This window comes from Myotis davidii, unplaced genomic scaffold (genome assembly GCF_000327345.1).
Source record: "Myotis davidii unplaced genomic scaffold, ASM32734v1 scaffold765, whole genome shotgun sequence".
Lineage (NCBI taxonomy): Eukaryota > Metazoa > Chordata > Mammalia > Chiroptera > Vespertilionidae > Myotis > Myotis davidii.
Genome location: NW_006296056.1, coordinates 1,689,598 through 1,695,012, shown reverse-complemented (window position 1 = coordinate 1,695,012; position 5,415 = coordinate 1,689,598).

The window sequence follows — 5,415 nt, the reverse complement described above, 5'->3', positions numbered from 1 at the left end:
ACACTATGAAAGGATGGAAAACACTGGGGAAAAAAGAATTAAATACACTGACTAGCAATGAAAAATATAGTCGCTGAAATTACCGTATGTATTTGAACTATAAATGGACAGATTGGGGAGCTGAATAGATGTAGCGCTGAAAAGAGAATTTTTTATAAGAAAGATCTGAAGAAAGCACATAGAAATTAAGTAGAAAATGAAAAAAAAGAGGCTGCGAGACACGAAGGACATAAAGAATAAAGCATATTGTTTGGGGGCGGATATTCCAAGAGATTTTGGCAGAGAATTTTCCAGAAGTTGATGAAATGCATAAATCCTCAGATCTGAGGTAGCACAGCACATTCTGAACAAGATAAACCCAATGAACATACGTCTTCATGCTGCATCCTCCTAATGAAAAGTATGAATTTTAAACTTTTCTTAATTTGAGACTTCTAAACATCATAATCTAAATGAACATGAAACATCATTTTGGCTAACTCAGAAGGTAAGATAAACTCCACTGAAGTGGAGATACACAGGAAAGATATGTACATTTAGGCAGATATTCTAAATTCTGTATTAGATTAATGGTTATGAATGAAAGTTATAATTTGTACTATACACTCATTTCCTTCAAACTGGCAAAAAGAGAGCCCTTGCAGTAATTTTTTTAAATTGTATTTTCTGGAACATCCTTGTTGTTGGGTGGGTGCGGGGTGCAGTAAAGTTGCTGACAGGACTAACACATCTACAGACACTGACGGAGGGTCCCACATCTGGCAGTGTCACTGTGTTGACCACACTTTTTCTTTTCACATTTCTCTTTCAGGCTGCTTATCTGGAGTTTTGTGTCAGGAGGGTGCTGGCAGGAAACAGATGGCCCATTGCAACCAAAAATAGAGTAAACTTAAGACACAAACTCTTTACAGGGGCACGGGCAGGGTCTAGGGAAGCCAGGGGGCAGTGCAGTTCCAGGGGCCAAGGTGGAAAGCTACACCCCCCCCTCCACCACCACCCCTCCTACCTCACCAAATACCAGCACTGTGTGATCCCCTAACCCCCAACCCCCAGCCCGGAACCGAAGGGCAAGGACAGGAGGAGCCCGGAACCCCGAGGGGCAGCTGCATGGAGAGGTCTGCCTCCTAGGAGCTGTAGCCCTCTGTAGCGCAAATGTTGGGGAGCAAACCCCAACGGAACCAGGACCCCTAATTTGCCCAGGACAGTTCGTTTACCTCCATTGTTCATTCTCAGAAGTGTCCCAGTTTGGACAATAAATTATTTGATCACTTGCACAGCGGAACCTGTGGGTAAACAGTGTACAGGATCAGCTTCCTGGGGAACAAAGCACAGAGTGGAGAATGGATTGGGGGTGGGAAGAGTAATGGGAACTATTCAGGACAAGCATCTCCTGCGGAGTCGTAAATGTGGTTTTTTTCCTTAAAGCAGCTTTATCGAGATGTAATTCACATATCATAAGATGCACCCTTTTAAAGTATGCCATCCAGTGATTGTTAGTATATTCACAGGGTTGTGAAACCATAACCACAACTAATTTTAGGACGCTTTCTTGTTAGAACATCAGCCCTCAAAGCCACTCTGTACCCACTGGCAGGCACTCCCATTTCTCCGCCAACCTTGCCATCCGCAGACCCAGGCAACCACTAGTGTACTTTCTGTCTCTGTAGATTTGCCTGGTCTGGACATTTTCTATAAATAGTTTCATACAATATGTGGCCTTTTGTGCCTGCCTTCTTTCTTCTCTTAGTAGTGTTTTCAAAGTCCATCCCTACTGTAGCGTGTATCTGTACACCATTTCCCCTTTGGCCGAATAGTTTTTCATTGTATGAATACACCGCGTTTTGTTTATCCATTCATCCATTGACGGACATGGGAGTTGATTCCACTCTTTGGCTGCTGTAAACAAAGGTGCTGTGAACGTTTGTGTATGAACTTTTGTATAGTCAGATGTTGTCAATTCTGTTGTTTATATCCCTATAGTGGAATTGCTGGGTCATATGGAAAAGCTATTTGTAAACTTTTTTAAAAAATATATACTTTATTGATTTTTTTTTTTACAGAGAGGAAGGGAGAAGGATAGAGAGTTAGAAACATCGATGAGAGAGAAACATCGATCAGCTGCCTCCTGCACACTCCCAACTAGGGATGTGCCCACAACCAAGGTACATGCTCTTGAACAGAATTGAACCCAGGACCCTTCAGTCCCCAGGATGACGCTCTATACACTGAGCCAAACCGGTTAGGGCTATTTGTAACCTTTTGAGAAACTGTCAGACTGGTTTCCAGGAAATGTTTTTATTTTAATTTCCTATAATTCATAAGGTTTTTCACAACATGAAGTAGCTGTAATAAAGTCTTTGTCAATCTATTCATAACAGTGACACCATCCTTCCACATCAAGAGTTTTGGCTGGCCTGGTTGGTGTGGCTCAGTGGTTGAGCGTTGACCTATGAACCAGGAGGTCACGGTTAGATTCCTGCTCAGGACATGTGCCCAGGTTGCAGGCTCAATCCCCAGTGTGGAGTGTCCAGGAGGCAGCTGATCAATGATTCTCTCTCATGATTGATGTTCCTATCTCTCTCTCCCTCTCCCTTTTGCTCCGAATTCAATAAAAACTATTTTTTAAAAAATAAGAGTTTTGGCTGCTTTGTCATCCCCAACTAGTCATTGGTGGTATAGTATGTAGTAAATTTCTCTGTTACCTAGCCTAGCTGCCATAGCAAATTGCTTATTGATTCTAACAATAGCATGATTTTAGACATTTAAAAATCTCATTTTAGAACAATCCCATTGCTTAGCTGTTTCTAGCACTAAGACTCCCAGGAAAACAAAATTCTACTGTAGCCAAGTAATGTTCTGTCTATACATCTGTCTCTTATACGTTTGGCTAGTAGGAGTCTGTCACTCAGGGTCAGTTAGCCCTAGATTCACTGGCGAGGCTGAAATTCTGGACCTGCAAAGCTACGTTCTGGTTTGTGTGGAAAGCTGAGTACATATGGCACAAGAATTAGGCAGGCATGGGGGCAAGATGCTGAGCACCAGAAATTTAGCATCTCTACTCTTTGCCTACTTTGCACATTTAAGTGACTTAGCTTGCTAATGGGCTTCCTCTTCCCGGCAACCCAACAAGCATGCCTGCAACTTCAGGCTTTACCAGGGCAGATGCACGCTTCTTTCTCCCAGATCTTGAGTTTCTCTTTCAAATCTACAGCAAAAACAGGGGCATGGGGAGACGGGTCTTTCATGGAGGCTGTGCGCTAGGGTGGTTTTTGGAAGTCATAGGATTCAAGTTCAAATCCTAATGCTTCCATATTTCATCTGTGTCCACGAGCCATAAGCGGCCCTGTCCATGCCATCACCAGTAAAACGCAAACCACAGAGCCCACTTACAAAACTTGAGGATTAGCGGGTATGGGGTCACCAAGCCTGACCTGTCCCAGGCGCTCAGAAGAGGGCTGTTCTTCTGAAGGCTCTTCTTAAGGTCCTCCCCCTTTAGATTTCAATACGGGAGGTTTTGTTTGGGGGTGAATTTAGGCCTCTGAGCCAGGAGACATTTCATCAATTGTTTCAAAGCAGTTCTGCCTTGTTTATTTTTAATCATGGGGTTGTTTGCCTTTAATAATAAGAACCAGACCCAGCCCTCCTACTTTGCCCTCCTACTTTCTGAAGCTTGTGAGCAAATGATGTGTGTGAGGCTCCGTGGCGATGTTTACGGGCACAAGTGGCCAGCGGCCCGGGCGACAAGTGAAAACAGGTTTTGTGCTGGGAAGAAAGGCTAATGATATTTACCTGCAGCCCTACCCGCCCTTCAAAGGCGACGGGAAGCATCACCCAACTCATGAGCACAGCGCCCCTGGCTCCCTGTGCCCAGGGCAGGAGCCAAGCTACCTGGTAATCTCCCTAAGTGATGCCCGTGGGGAGACAGAGGAAGAAAATAGGACTTGCCCACGGAGCTTAAGTGGCTGTGTGATCCCAGGGGAGCCACAGGTCCTCACAGGACTCATTTCCCTCGTTTGTAAAATGAGAGGGCTGGTCCCTTCCAGGGGACGGTGAAGGTAAGGGTTCCATGTGACTCTGGCTGACCTCCAGGTCTGCCTTTAGGCTCTCCCTGGATTCCCTGTCAGCTTTAGATACACAGGTGTATGCGTCTGCCCCTGCCGGTGTGTGCATGGTTATGTGTTGGAAACTGCTGGAAAAAGAGATGAGGGAAGGAATGGTGTTATTTGCGACAGGCAGTGACTCAAGGAGGCACACACGGTGAATGTAGAGTCACTTCTCAGATGATGCTACTGCTTCCCCTGGAACAGCACTGGGTTGGGGCGCTGACCCTCTGCGCAGTCAAAAATCCATGTATAACTTTTGACGCCCCCAAACCTTAACTACCTATCCTTACTGATTACATAAACAGTCCATTAGTCCATATTTTGTATGGTATATGTATTCTATATTCTGCATTCTTAGAATAAAGTAAGCTAGAGAAAATAAAATGTTATTAAGAAAATCATAAGAAAAAGGAAATATATTGCCAGTACTGTATTTATCGATACCAGAAGTTTTAAAAAATCAGCGCGTAAGTGGAGCTGCCCAGTATGAGTGAGCGTCAACAGGACATATAAATATTTTATCACTAGACAGAACAGGGCTAACACTACCCGTTAGCTTGTCCCAACTGCACCTTGGATACTTCATTCCCCCCAACTTGTTGTTCATATTTATTTTACTCTTAAGCTGTTTTAACCTAACCATGTTGAAGTAAGAGGCCTATCCATCTCACATCCTTACAGACATATTTTATAGAAAAATTCCAACCCAATCATGAAATGAAAACAGATTTCCACAAAGTGGTTCCCCACAATCTAAATTTTTCCGCCAGGGAGCTTACCACTTCAAATGGCGACCCATTTCCTGCTGGTCATAACGATTTATTTAAAATACTTTCTTTAGCCTGAGCTGAGATCCTTTTCCCTTGGTGAAGGGAATTTTCTTAAGGATTTATAGTCAAAGCACCAGGTTTCTTTAAGCATCCCTCAGAGGAGAAATCTAACCCGCCACACAAGTCACATACTTTTTAGCCACTGGGACTCAGTAACTTATTATTACCATAGAAATTATATTCTATATATTCGACATTTATTTATGTATTCTATTTGATAATATAATTTATGTTTATCATTTAATATGTATTATACTACATATAATAAATTGAAAACTAGATTATAAAAATTCAAATTTAGTAAAAGCAGTTCCACCAGGGGACTCATTCAGGAAAATGGAAAGATCCTTTACCCGGTAATTTCCCCCAGGGGGGCCTTTAAATAGCAATCTCCCGCATTTTCATTCAATCTGCAGCAATCCCATTGAGCTGAGTTCCTGGACCACCTCATTGTGCGGGGAAGGTAAACTGGGTGTTGGGAA